Here is a 13,247-nt window from a genome sequence, read left to right as displayed (position 1 = left end):
TAGCAAAATCTTGTAGTTCTTCTGAAGAGTGAGCTCTTTCCTTCTGTATTATGCTGTGTGACTGACTCCCTGGAACAGGCTGAGAATTAGCCCTAGTTGTGAGTAGAATGTTGGAGTTTGGTGGGTCTTCAGGAGGATGAGCATCCCCTCACAAGTCATCTTCCCCAGGTGATGTTATCATAGGCTTTTCAAGCGAAGAGAAGCTGATGTCCTTAGACAAAAGAGGGCAAGCTACTTCCATGGATAGAGAAGACTTGGGGTGACTTGGCCTTTTAGGATTCACTTTCATTTCAGTATAACCAGATGCCGTCTTTCCATATTTTAGGGCTTCACTCTTTCTAATGTCTCTGGACTTTTTGATGCCATATAGTTAGTTAAATAATAGTTATTTTGGCTATTAGGATGTCTCATGTTATGAAATTTCCTGAGGACTACAGAATCCATGAAAAATAAAATAGAACTACATTCAGTCCTATCATTAACCTGCTCTGTTTTGCTGTTTATATCTTTGTGTTTTTTTTCTCTGCAAAATCATAAACTTTTCCTCCTGACCTTCAAGTAGTGAGCATTGTGAGTGGGTAACATTTGTAGATTTGAGGTTTCCTCACAATGCACTGGTTTCGTAATGCAATAAAAGTAGATAAGGTCAATGAAATAAAGACTATAAATGTCTCTCTGCTTAGTTGGAAAACATATTATGAAGATTAAATATTTCCTTAAGAGTGGGTATAAGTCTCAGTCCACAAATACCGGTGTTCTCCCTATCATCCATCAGCATTTCTTGTATCAGTCCCCATTCTATTTGTGTTGTGGAAACAATGGCAGTCAGGCCTGGGTCCACATTTCTCTCATTTCACATTTGAAGTCCAGATTCTAGGGGATATTGAAGATGACTCATGTCGTCCTACGCAGTTGTTTGGGAAGGACTGTCTCCCCAAGTGGTCCTAGTCTTGGATCCTGGGTCCTTGGCCTCATGGGTTGCTGCCGGGTCACCCCAGGTTCCTGTGTGCATGGCTTGTCTTATTCTGGCCATGCCATACTTTGGGGGGCTGAAGCAGAAACAGTTTCCTGCTTCTCTGAAGTGCTAAGGGTCCAGAATCCCTGCACCGAGACTGGCTATAGCCACTGTCTTCCTGGGGGTTCTTTTTCTTAGGACACCCTTGCCCCCAGGCTCTACTCTCTTTTGATCTAGAGAAGCCTTTTTTGTCTTCTGGGGTGATGGTAGGCTGGGGTGGGAAATTCTTTTCCTTTTTGATTTGTCTCAGACACTTTGTAAAGACCTCAGTTTGTTTTCCTAGCCTTAAGTGTTTAGTTCTCGCACATCCCCTCAGAAATCAATGCCAGGAAATGTCATAGGCCTTGTCTGCATTCTGCCTCAGTTTACCGCTTCTCTAAGAGAGTGGACAAAAAACTGCATTCTGCTTGTAAAGGGGGAGTATAGTAAAAAAATAAAATCATATAGTATCTCATAACTCTTTTTCTACCTTTTCATAAGTATTGATAGATCCTGTTTGAAAGTTCTCAAAGTACTTAAATTCTAGCAATTATAAATTATAGATTACGTAATATATTACATCTGTTACAAATGTCATTGTGGCATAAATATACATTGAAACTATTTCCTTTTAAGCACTTTCTCTTGAACTTTCAACATTTGAATTGGATTCAGAATACAGAACAAGTACATCTCTGAAAAGTGTCAGACATGCTAGATTCCTTTCTTGGCTCCCATGGGAAAAAGTAAACACAATATAAAACACCCATTAAATTTTGGAGGTTAAGAAAGTCCTTTATGTAAGTTACACTAAAAAGAATTCCTGAGTTCTATAAACTTGTAGATTACAAATGGGTTATGGTCATGTAGAGATGACAACTGAGCAATTGTCAGATTAAATAATTTCCACACAAAGGTGAAAGACTTTTTGAAACAACCACAATTTCCTTTCAAGTCTAACTTTTCAAGTAATGTATTTGAAAAAACTGAAATGTCATGCAGCAAGTTTCAGAATCTGCACAATTGTTTTAATTTCTCCCAATTGGTCTGGTTTGATTACTGCCTGTGGAGTTGGAGGACAGGTCAAGAATGGAAGAAATGCTCAAACAGGAGGAAGTGAAGTGAACTTATTGTGGATATGGCCTTTTTCCATGAAAAGAAAGGTGGTAGATTGTTACGCTGAGAATTACACAATGGGAGAAGCAGAGTAGCCCTTCATACCTCTGAAATAGTTTTTCCTGGTCCTACGTCTCCATTGTCACTTGCCCCCACTTCTTCAAAAAGAAAAAAAAAAACCTGGGAGCACCTGGGTGGCTCAGTCGTTAAGCGTCTCCTTCGGCTCAGGTCATGATCCCGGGGTCGTGGGATCGAGCCCTGCACTGGGCTCCCTGCTCGGCGGGAAGCCTGCTTCTCCCTCTCCCTCTCCCACTCCCCCTGTTTGTGTTCCCTCTCTTGCTGTGTCTCTGTCAAATAAATAAATAAAATCTTAAAAAAAAAAACCACAACCTTCCTGCCTTCTCTTTGGAATAATTTCTTAGTTGTATTTATCAAATCTTTAACTCTAGATGTGATAAGCAGTAGAAATAACTTATTTGTGGTGGCATGAAATGAGGGCGAAAATAAGTTTTCTGTTTTTTTTTCCCTCTGTCCTTATCCTCCATCCCTGCTGGTTGAGGGTCACTAGAGGGTCTTATGTGGAAGTCTGAGTTGCCCTTTCTCCGGGAGAGAATGAATTGACTGTTGTTGCATAGCCCTGTGCTCCTGGAGCTGTTGCCCGGGACTAATGTTGAGGGAACACTGGAAAGTTGAAGGCTTGAGGTCGAACCACAGAGGATGTAGCAGTGCTGAGCCCCCATGTGTGGTGCCTGCTGAAGAGACACTGGGACTTTCGGAGGCAGGGCAGACTCCAGTGGTGGGGTGGACCCTGTGAATGACGGGGACACCCACCATGGTGTGAGCCACTGGGTTCGCCGTTACACTTCAAGGTTCTGTGACCAAGACGGAGGATCAGAGCCAAGGCCCTTCTCCAAATGGGTTACGGAAGCTCCAGCTTTCCTATATTGGTGGATGGGGCATATGGTGGCCTGAAAATGACTGAGATTGGATTTCCTGTCAACTCTAGTGGGCCAAGGCTAGTTAGAATTAGATTGGGAAACTAAAGGAGCATGGCACTTCATGGACCTGGGGGCTGTGGAACAAATCGAGAGTCAATATATTTGTTTCAAAAACGTAAGTAGTAAAAGGGCGCCTGGGTGGCTCAGTCGGTTGAATGTCTGACTCTTGATTTTGGCTCAGGTTATGGCTGTGAGATTGTCCCTTGTGTTGGGCTCCGTGTACAGCAGGGAATCTGCTGGGGATTCTCTCTTCCTCTCCTCTCTCTCTCTATTAAATAAATCTTTAAAAACCCCACAAAACATAAGTAGTAGTTTCTGCCTTCTCCCTTCTACTTAGCATATGTAGCCAAGGCAAGGCCGTTTTAGTTTCTCTCTCAGACCAGTAAGTTAAGTTCTGTCGAGAGTTGGGAAAAGCCAACAATTCAACAAATGTTGACTCACTAACTACTCTGTTAGTCAGGTAAGTACTACCTGCTAGGTCCTGTGAATATGAGGGAAAAAATGTGATAGCTTCCTTTGAGGAAGCAGGAAAAATCCACAGCATTTATAAATTATAAAATATTAATGATATTAATAAAAAGTCTGTATGATGGATGTGGCTGGGGCTGGGAGGTCCACCTCAAAAAAGCATTGCAAAATAATTAACCTTCAGTCATGTTTCATGGGGGAGAAAGGGATGTGTTTGGACCCAAGGAATTGGAAGGCAATGCATAGAAATCCTATTTCTGTTTATCCACAATGTCAGTGCCCCATTATAAAGCATTTCATGTGAGAAGCAATTGAGTAGGCCAGGAATCAGCAAGATTATTTATTATGAATATCTGGAGACTTAGGTAAGGCTGATATACTGAAGCTCATGGAATTTGCTAACTTGTTACTCGGGAGGAAACCAGAAGATCATAACTTGAAGAAAAAATAAAAATTACCATAGGAAGAAAGTGATATCAGAAATCTTGAGGGCTCTCTTAAAGAAATTGAGGTCTGTAATTGGAACCCAGAGTCAACTGATATTGGTTAAGAGCTTTAATGAGCTCTGTGCTAGAAAAACTAATGAATATCAGCCTTTCCAAGGAAGATGGTAGGAAACAATCCTGATTATCTTCAAGTAGAAAAAATAAAGGCAACATCCCATGCTGCTCTTAAAGCCACTATGTCCAAACCTTTTCCCCCCTCATTTAGATTTAAATTACAAACTTCTAAAAATGCCCAAGAGACTTTTTGTTTGAAAGTTTTGTTAATGAATGGATTCCTTTTGATAGAAGTCCAGGCAGAACCAGTGATTGACCTAATGGACCAGATGTGAATCAGAGACTATGGTTTTTAAGAATTATGTAGGAATGTCCTTCCAACACCAAGAGACCAAGGGTAGAACAGTGCAGGGCTCTGTGCAGTGCATTCCACGGCGGAGGCTAGAACTCTGTAAAGCCTAGGGTAAGTAGCTTGTAGCCGAGCAGCAAGGCAGGAAAGACCCCTGTCTTGCTGGAGAGAGACACTGCTCTGGTTGGTACTGCACTGACCACTGTTAGAACTTGGGCACATGGCTTAGGTGTTTTGGCCTACGTCCTAGGATTTTTAAAATTCAAGAGTGGGCATGTATGAATATGGTACCAGGTAGCCTTTGTACTACACTGAACCGCAGGTATAATTTATGCTTAGTTGTCTCCAGTCCAGAGGTTTGCATATCCACTAAGAAAGAATCAGTTAAGAGCCAAAAAGGGGAATTTGAAGGATTCTAAGCTATAGGATCTTGTCTTTGTTGTGTGGCAATTCAACCAGAAGACGAAGAAGCTTATCTGCTCTCAAGTGTGTGCATAGGTGTGGGGTGCTGGGGAGAGGGGGGTGTCCCAGGAAACAGAGGGAGTTACTAGCATAACTAAACCAACTAAAGAGCCTTAGAAGCATGAATGAGGATTCTTTCATGTGGCCATGATTTTCTTGCATTGTTCAAAAGCTATAAATTGAACCATATTTTTTTTTTTCTGTGGGGAAAAAAAAAATTTAGTGACAGTGTTTCACAGAATATCTTTCAGCAACACCATCTCAGGACTAATTACTATTTTTGGAAATTGAGGGAAAGAGGTCTTGCCTGTATGAAGAACTGAAAATGCACATAATATCTTGGGAGGACAAAGGCTATTATTCTGTCATATTCACATACACAGTTTTGCTGTGAAAAAATTACAAGCTTTTCAAAAACAGAATGCATGGTCACTGCAGGTGAGGTCACATATAAGCAAAATGCAACTTTCTGTCTCAGCTAAGTTGTCCCTACTGAGGTCAGAGGAGAACCAGAGGGAACGGTGGGCTGAGACCCAGATGAGTGAAAGGTGAAGATTTTCAGGAAGGGCGTGACCAGCCCTGTCACATGCTCCTGGCATGACAAGGGGCTGACCACTGGATCCCGCAACATGGAGACATGATGCCCGTGATAGAAACTCCAACCAGAGGGTTGGAGTGGGTTCAAAAGAGAACAGGTGGGGAAGTGAACATACCAAGTGAAGACAACTCTTTGAAGCTTTGTTGACCATTTATTATTACACCAGGGGAATTGCAGTGGAGCATTTTATGACCAGGGAACTGCCTTCTTTGAGATCTGGGTGTCATTGCTTTGGAGGTCATGGAGAGTCAAGGTCATTTGTGATTTAATCATTCAAGATGGTGCCTTCCTAGAAAGTTGACTTTCCTCAATGAAAGTTTTTCTTATTTGAATGTCTTTTCTGACAAAATGCATCATGGACTACAGTTTCAAAGCTAATGACATTTCCTTCCCATATGACCTTGAGTTTTGCATTTACTGATTATTAAAAAAAGAGAGCTGGTTGGCTTGATTTGGTGCTGGGCAGGATCCCACAGAGAGCATTTCTGCCAGAGAACCTCTCCACCCTTGACTTTCTCCCATTAGTTTCCTGAGAGTTTCACTGAGTGTCTGTAACAGCTCTGGTTTCCTCCCCTGCCATGTGGTAACCCTGGTCTTGGAACACATTGGCTCCCTGGGTGGTGGGTGGTGGGCAGGAGGGATGAAATTGTTGTGCTTCAGTGTCCCCTTTTCCTGAGAGGACTTTCACAGCGAGGGAGTCTGTATTTTTAGAATTAGCATGTTCTGTTTCAGTGTTGTGAACATTCATTTTAAACCTACTATATTTAGTAAAGGTTTAATTATCCACGTAGGGAAACTAGTTTCAAGCTCTCACTTTTCGTTCCTCATCAAAACAGCCCCCTACAGCTGAGAACGGCAATTTCACCTACACCTGGGGAGGGCAACGGACAGGAAAAATGGCGCTGCTGGAGCTGGGTGTGCGCAGAGCAGGAGCCGAAGCCCCTCTCGGCGTCCCCCAGCCCTGCGCCAGTCCCCCACCTCTCACTGGGTCTTCACTGCTGCAACACAGCCTCTCTGGCCTGGGGCTGGTGGCGCTGGCTCTGTGTTCCAGTGCCGGCGAAGTCTCTTCCCTTCCTACACAGAAATCATGACTAGATTTTTCCCAAATGACACTCCGGTAACAGGATCTCTCTGGGCCATTTACAAGTATATAGGATGTTGGGAAGCTGTGCATGAAATGATGACATTTCTTGGAGTTTCCTGAGATCCCATTCATTCCTCTGTTTTCTCGCTCACTTCTGGCAGGGCCTTCAAAGTTGGAGTGCTGAGTTAGGGCATTGCAGGTGGAAACGGGCATGGATGTGTTTGGTGCATGGAGGCTTCTGGTGGGAGATTGAGCAAGTGCCAACTGACACTAAAAATGCTCTGAGACATAAATATAAGATGCTACACACTCACTTAGTCTTTCAGCAAATATTTATTAACTGGTTGTGGGATAGCCATGGGGCCTGGAGCTGGTTTAGTAGGAGAAATACAGACGGATATGTTTTAAAACATATTCTAATAAATGTATAATTACAGAGTGAGATCTCAGAAGAAAAGAAATGTCGTAGGCCTATGTAATAAAGGAGCCTCAGGTGATTGGGTCAGCGAAGGGAAGGATGCTAGGGCTGAGATCTCTAGTAGTGCTCCCCAGACTTACTGTGATTATGAGTTGCCTGGGAATCTTGTTAGAATGCAGATTCCTACTCTGAATCTGGGGTCTGAGGAAGGGACTGAGGTTCTGCACGTCTAACCATCTACTGCTGATGCTGCTGGTATGTGGATCACGTTTTGAGCTCCAAGGGCTCTGAAGGGTAGGACACGACAAAGCACTGGGTGTTGGGGGAAATGAGTTTCACAGGGACGGACCAGCATATATAGAGTCTGAACAGTGCTTCTTCTCATCCCCCTACTGGGGCCCTGGCAAAGTAACTGTTCCCTCCCCTCCCATGGTCAGTTCTCAGGATATGGGTCCCCCTGCCGGCATATTTCTCCCCTTTAAGGTGGCTCTTTGCATTCACTTGAAACTTTACCTTTTGTAAATACTGGGGCTTTTATTTAAAAAGACATACTGAAGATATTTTTCCACTGCTTCTTAGAATTTGCCATAAAGAAAAAAGAACAGAAATATGAATGTCACCTTTGATAAAACTGAGGACGATCCCCCAAAAGATAATCTATGGGGAGAGCTGGCCATACAGTAAAGATCAAATATGGCTGCCGGAAGACTCCCAGTGGTGGTGTTTGCGGATGTAGATCTTAGACATGGCACCCTGAGGGGCAAAGCCAATGATCTCGGCTTTGGAATCATAGGAATGGCAGCTGTTTGTGGTGGTGGAGGGGAACCAGATCCCTCGGCCCTATTTCATCACACAAAGAAATGGGAAAAGCAGAGGTGAATTAAAACGTGTAGAAATGCCATTTTTGTCAGTCTCCTGGTGGAGGCGAATTATGTCCTGCTCTCTAGTTGCCCATATTTGTTGGCTGGAGAGAGAGGTAAAAGCTGAAATAAGTTGCATATACAGCCTTGTCATTATGAGTTTCTCCCCAAACCCTGGAGAATGCCTACTAGCCTGGAACTGCTCACCCCCTTCCCAACGTGAACCAGTTCCAAAGTCCAGGAAGGATGCATGTAATTGGCAAATGAACACACAAGGCAAACAGCACAGGTTCTACGTAAAGATAGTATAAGACAAAAGGAGGGTAGGGGACATGGGATCTATATGGCAGAAGGGGATCCTCACAAGAACAGGTAACCACCAAGATGCTGAAAATGGTGACTAAATACAAGGCTACGAGCTAAGACAACTTAATGAAACCATTGAAAGCAGAGCAGTTGAGAGCTTGGGGAAAGTAATAGGGACCTGATGGGTGGGGATGAAACAATTTGGAAAGCTCAGGAAGGAAGCAGAAGAGAGAAATGAAGCCGTCCTTGAAATGCAAGCATACCGGAATAAACACAGAGGAAGATAGGCACCACTGACATCACGGATGGATAGGCAAACAGGATTAAGAAAAGCAAGCACAAATCAACTAGAGATGAACAAACTTAGAATGGATTAAAGAGAATATGAAAGATATGGAAAGCAAAAGAAATGCAATATATGCATTATTGGTATCCTTTAAGAAGAAGCCTGGAGATAAGAGTGAAGTGCTTCAGGAAATAAAATAAGACTTGAATCTCCAATGAAAAGGCTGCCCTGTGATCCAGGAAAAACTGGTATACAATGAAAAACACTGACACATTTCCAAGTTTTTCTCAATACTGGCCTTTAAAGACAAAAAATCTTCCATTTAGGCAACAAAAAGCAAACTATCAAAAAAGGGAGGGGGATCAAGCTGGCATTATAACAAAACAGACTACACATTGGAATATCAAAAGCAAGAAAAGAGAATCCTAACGTAAAATATGAGTACGAGAGTGCGTTACCTACCTGGACTCTTAGCTTGTCGCAGAGGGTAACCCGGACCCGGTGTCTGCTCCTGTCACCTGTGCCTGCTAAAGCTGCAGCCGCCATGCGCGAGTGCATCTCCATCCATGCTGGCCAGGCTGGTGTCCAGATCGGCATTGCCTGCTGGGAGCTCTATTGCCTGGACCCTGGCATCCAGCCCAACAGCCAGATGCCAAGTGACAAGATCACTGCGGGAGGAGATGACTCCAGCTCCTCCTTCAGTGAGACAGGTTCTGGCAAGCTTGTCCCCAGGGCACTGTTTGTAAATCTGGAACCCACTGTCACTGATGAATTTCACAGTGGCACCTCCTGCTAGCTCTTTTACTCTGAGCGGCTCATCACAGGCAAGGAAGATGCTGCCAATAACTGTGCCTGAGGGTGCTACACTGTTGGCAAGGAGATCACTGACTTCGTCTTGGATTGAATTTGGAAGCTGGCTGACCAGTGCAGGGATCTTCAGGGCTTCTTGGTTTTCCACAGCTTTGAAGGCAGAACTGGTTCCAGGTTCACCTCCCTGCTGATGGAACATCTCTTGGTCCATTATGGCAAGAAGTCCAAGTCGGGAGTTCTCCGTTTACCCAGCCCCTCAAGTTTCCACAGCTGGAGTTGAGCCCTACACCTCCATCCTTACTACCCACATCACCCTGGAGCACTGTGATTGTGCCTTCATGGTAGACAATGAGGTCATGTATGACACCTGTCATAGAAACCTCTATACTGAATGCCAGCCTACTCGAACCTTAACTGCCTTGTTAGCCAGATTGTGTCTTCCATCACTGTTTCCCTCAGATGTGATGGAGCCCTGAATGTTGATCTGAAAGCATTTCAGACCAACCTGGTGCCCTATGCCTACATCCACTTCCCTCTGGCCACATACGCCCCTGTTATCTCTGCTGAGAAAGCCTGCTGTGAACAGCTTTCTATAGCACAGATGACCAATGCGTGCTTTGAGCCAGCCAACCAGATGGTGAAATGTGACCCTCACCATGGTAAATACATGGCTTGCTGCCTGTTGTACTGTGGGGACGTGGTTCCCAAAGATGTCAATGCTGCCATTGCCAGCATCAAGACCAAGCACAGCATCCAGTTTGTGGACTTACCCTCCATTGGCTGGCTTCAAAGTTGGCATTAATTACCGTGGTACCGTGGTACCTGGTGCAGAACTGGTCAAAGTACAGAGAGTTTTGTGCATGCTGAGCAACACCACAGTCATTGCAGAGGCCTGGTCTTCCCTGGACCACAAGTTTGACTTGATGTACGCCAAGTGTGCCTTTGTTCACTGTATGTGGGTGAGGGCATGGAGGAAGGAGAGCTGTCTGAGGCCCATGAGGACATGGCTGCCCTTGAGAAGGATTATACAGAGAGTGGTGTGGATTCTGTTGAAGGAGAGGGTGAAGAAGAAGGAGAGGAATACTAATTACCATTCCTTTCAACCCTGTAGCTTGTTACACTCACAACTTTAGCTTCAACATTAGCTGACAGGCATTCAAGCTTTTTGGTTAGATTGTCTTCACTTTTAACTGTCATCATGTCTTACTTTTCCATGGGTACCTGTAAGATTTTTCCATCATGTCTCAAAGTAAGGCTTTAAGAAAGAAAAAAAAAAATGAGTACCCAAATTTGACCAAACATATGACCATAAAAATAAATGCTAATTGTCCCACTCACTTATTAAGAGACCTAGATTTACAAAGAGAGTGGAATCCAGTTATGTGTGATATAGGAGATGTGTGTAAAATAGTGAAGCCCATAAAGGCTGAAGGTGTAGAGAGTTGGGCAGACATTGCTGTAGCCTGAATCTTGGCCCCCTCCCAATTCATATGTTGAAGCCCTAACCCCCCTCTATGTGGTTACGTATTGCAGATAGGGCTTTTAAAGAGTGATTAAGGTTAAATGAGGTCAAAATAGGGGGGCCCTGATCTGATAGAGCTGGTGCCCTTACAAGAAGACAAAGAGACACTAGAACATTGTCTTTGCCATGTGAAGACACAGAAGATAGAAGTCTCCAAGACAGGAAGAGAGATCTTACCAGAATGTGACTTTGCTGGCACTCTCATCTTGGATTTTCTAGCCTCCAGAACTGTGAGAAAGTAAATTTTTGTTGTTAGAGTCACCCAGTCTGTGGTATTTCTTAGGGTGGTCCAAACTAATGAACATAGATTAAAAAGCAAGTACCAATGGAGTGAAGGAGAGGGAGAGAGAAAGAAGCAATCATACCTATATGGTTGTATTCAGAATAAAAAGCATTAAATTAGTAAAAAGGGCACTTGATAATAGTAAAAGATGGAACTCATGATGTAATTTAATGTGATAAAAAAGTTGTCATGGAAACCACAGTGCCAAAATTAAAGGAAACAGGAATAGACAGAAAAGCTTTAATAATAGAAAACTTTAATTCCTACCTCTTAACACTGACAAAGTAAAAAAAAAAAAAAAAAAAAAAAAAACAGGTAAGAATATGGACTCTTTGAATGATGTAATGAGTAAGATAGCTTTTATAGATACATATTAAGCCATATGCTCAGAAAACACTATACTGTCCTTTGATGTATCATTAGAACAGTCACAAAAATTATATATAAGCTGTAAAGAAAATTGCAATCAATTCTCTCAAGTAGAAATAGACAATATTCTCTGACAGTGCAATGAAATAAAAAATTAATAATAAAGATAGAAGAAAAAGCCACCTTAACTTTTGGGAACTAAAGAACACTATTTAAATTCTTAAAACTGAAATTGCAGAATATTTAGAAAACAAAAATTAAAACAACATATTGGAGACAGATCTTGAGAAAGCAGTGCTTAGAGGAAAATTCATAGCATTAAATACTTAAGAATTAAATTAAGTGAATTTTAAACATCCAATACCAGAATTTATAAAATAATGTGCATTAGAGAAAATATAGTAAAACATTAATAAATATAAAAGCAAAAGTTAATGAATTACAAGAATTTTTAAAATGGCAAAACTAAGTCTACAAGCTGCATCTGTACAAAATATTCAAACTGTTGGCTGTACTTATTTTTTGGAATTAAAAAAATTTTAATTTCAGTATGGTTAACATACATTGTTATAGTTTCAAGTGTACAATATACTGAATCAACAATTCCATATATTACTCAGTGCTCATCAGGATGAGTGTACTCTTAATCCACATCATCTGTTTTACCCATCCTCCCATCCACTTGCCCTCTGGTAACCATCAGTTTGTTCTCTGTAGTTAGGAGTCTATTTTTTGGTCTCTTTCCCTCCCTCCCCCTTTGTTCATTCTGTTTCTTAAATTTCACGTATGAGTGACATCACATGGTATTAGTCTTTCTCTGACTTATTTTGTTTGGCATTATACTCACTAGCACCATCCATATTGTTGAAAATGGCAAGATTTCATTCTTTTTTGTGGCTGAGTAATATTCCATTGTGTGTGTGTGTGTGTGTGTATGTATGTATGTATATATGTGTATATATATGTATGTATATATGTGTATATATATATATGTATGTATATATGTGTATATATATACCACATCTTCTTTATCCATTCATCAGTCGATGGACACTTGGGTTGCTTCCATAATTTGGCTATTGTAAATAATGCTGTAGTAAAGAGAGGGGTGCATGTCCTTTTGAATTAGTGTTTTTGTATTCTCTGGGTTGGAGTAAAATATACTTAGCATAAATTTGCCATATTAGTGGCATACAATTTAGTGTGGCATTAATTATATCCACAGTGTTGTACAACCATCATCACTATTTATTTTCAAAATATTTTCATCACCCTAAACAGAAACTGTGCCTATTAAGCAATAGCTCCCCATTTTCTCTCCCCCCCCAGCTCATGGTAAATGCTAATGTCCTTTTGACTCCATGAATTGGCCTATTCTAGGTATTTCATCTAAGTGGAATCATATAATATCTGTCCTTTTATGTCTGGCTCATTTCATGGAGCATGATGTCCTCAAGCTTCATCCACTTGGTAACATAGGTCAGACCTCCATGTCTTTCTATGTCTGAGCAATATTCCTTGTATGTATATATCTCGTTTGCTTATGCATTCATCTGTTGGTGGACACTTGGACTGCTTCCACCTTTTGGCTACAGTGAATAATGTTGTGACACTCATTTATTTTTGCAAGGAAAAAGCAGAAATGGATGAAATAAGAAAACAAGAATTGAGAAATAATCTCAGAAAGTTAAAGGAGCTGATAGGAGATTTCTTTGGTCAACTATAGCCCAAAATAAATTTTTAAAAACTTGGATACAAATATTTAATTTCTAGAAAAGGTAAAGTTCTAAGGTTGGCCCCAGAAGGGTCTGAAAACTTAGAGAT

At 41.8% G+C, this 13,247-nt stretch overlaps 1 pseudogene; it reads left to right on the top strand.

Moving 5' to 3' along the window:
• Positions 1-8,983: 8,983 nt before the first annotated feature.
• LOC110591266 lies at positions 8,984-10,336 on the top strand (annotated as a pseudogene).
• Positions 10,337-13,247: the final 2,911 nt, after the last annotated feature.

This window comes from Neomonachus schauinslandi, chromosome 7 (genome assembly GCF_002201575.2).
Source record: "Neomonachus schauinslandi chromosome 7, ASM220157v2, whole genome shotgun sequence".
Taxonomy (NCBI): Eukaryota; Metazoa; Chordata; class Mammalia; order Carnivora; family Phocidae; genus Neomonachus; species Neomonachus schauinslandi.
Note: the sequence above shows the minus strand (reverse complement) of the source record. Positions and strands in the feature narration are given on the sequence as shown.